Source organism: Lindgomyces ingoldianus (genome assembly GCF_010093535.1).
Source record: "Lindgomyces ingoldianus strain ATCC 200398 unplaced genomic scaffold BDR25scaffold_3, whole genome shotgun sequence".
Taxonomy (NCBI): Eukaryota; Fungi; Ascomycota; class Dothideomycetes; order Pleosporales; family Lindgomycetaceae; genus Lindgomyces; species Lindgomyces ingoldianus.
Window position 1 is genome coordinate 708,238 of NW_022985164.1, and position 1,727 is coordinate 709,964.

Genomic DNA, 1,727 nt, shown 5'->3' on the forward strand with positions numbered 1-1,727 from the left:
TTTATATAATCTATGTTGCATAGCAGCCTTATTTGCTGCTTAAAGCATTATAATCTTATAGCCTACTTTATTATGTTAATGCTCTAGATAACTGTTATCTACTTTTTATTACTTTACTATATTACCTTTAGCTATTTTTATCTCTTTAAAGCTGTAACAACTACTCTAGTTAATATCTAGCTTATTATAAAGCTTAATTTATTAAAGTTATACCTGTCTTTATCTTAGATACTATACTTAGCTTTTATGTTAGCTACTAGGCAAAACTAGCTTTAAATAACCTCTAGATCCTTATAAAGCGCTCTTTTATAATTATACTTATAATTAAACTTTATTATAAACTTAGAGCAGTGCTTAACCTATATACTAGTCTAGTTTAAGCTAACCTAGCCTAGATTACGCTCTGTAGGCAAGGAATTAGCTATATTAGCTATAGCTGTAAGCCTAGGGGGAAATCTGCGTGTAATAAGCTTAAGTATATACTTAACAACTACCTTCTTTTTAAGCTTAGTTAGATTCCTTAATTTAGGCTAGCATTCTACTTGTAAAGGCTGTCTAGCGCGTTAATTGCTTAGTGTTGTGTAAAAAACATTATAGATAGCTGCAGTGTGTTATAAGGAAAGTTTTAAGTCTTATTTAAAAGCTTAAAAAGTAAGCTGTATCTAACGTTCTTTAGAAGATTTAATCTAGTGTTGTTGTTAAGGCATTATGTAGATAGGTAGAGTTTAGTAGGGGCTTGGCAAAAATAGCTAGCTAACCTGTGTGGCCAGCCAACCTGTTAGGTACGTTATAAGGATTTTTCTTTTAAATAGCATTTATAGCTAATATAGCTAATTCTTTACATGCTAAGTGTAATCTAGGCTATATTAGCATAAACTAGCCTAGTATGTTTAGAAAGTGTTATTTAAAGCTTAAAGTAATGTTTAAGTGTAGTATAACTATAAAAAAGCTTTTTATAAAAGTTTTAAAGTAATTTAAAGTAAGTTTAGCCTTATAAAGAATATTATAGCTAAGTATAGCATTTAAAATAGTAATATGTACAACTTTAGCAAGATAGGCTTTATTATAAGCTAAATATTTATTAACTATACTTACACTTAAAACTTTACTTTAAGCTTTAAATAATACTTTATAAATATACTAGGCTAGTTTATGCTAATATAGCCTAAATTACACTTAGCATATAAAGAATTAGCTATATTAGCTATAAATGCTATTTAAAAAAAAAATCTTATGTATATAGCTTAAGTATAGTTTTAATAATTACTTACTTCTTATTATTACCTAGCCTTTGTAAGTTAGCTATATAATTAGCTTATAAAAGTTGTCTAGCACTATAGTTATTTATTATTTTTAAAAAAAACCTTATACATAGCTATAGCATGTTTCTTTAAAAGTTTTATATTTTATTTAAAAGCTTAGAGTATAAGCTATATTTAATATTTTTTTTAGTATATCTAAGTAGTGTTGTTAGAAATATATTAGTATAAAAAAAGTAGTTTAGTAAAGTCTTAGTAAAAGTAAGCAACTTAGGTGTGTAAGCAACTTGCCTATAAAGTATGTTATAGCACTTTTAACTTTATTTTTATTATTTTACTTAGACTACTATATTTAGATAAACTTAGTAAACTAAGTAAAATAATTTAATTAAATAAACTAATCTAACTAAATAATTTAAATAATCTAAATAAACTAAATAACTTAAGTAAACTAAGTAACTTAAATAA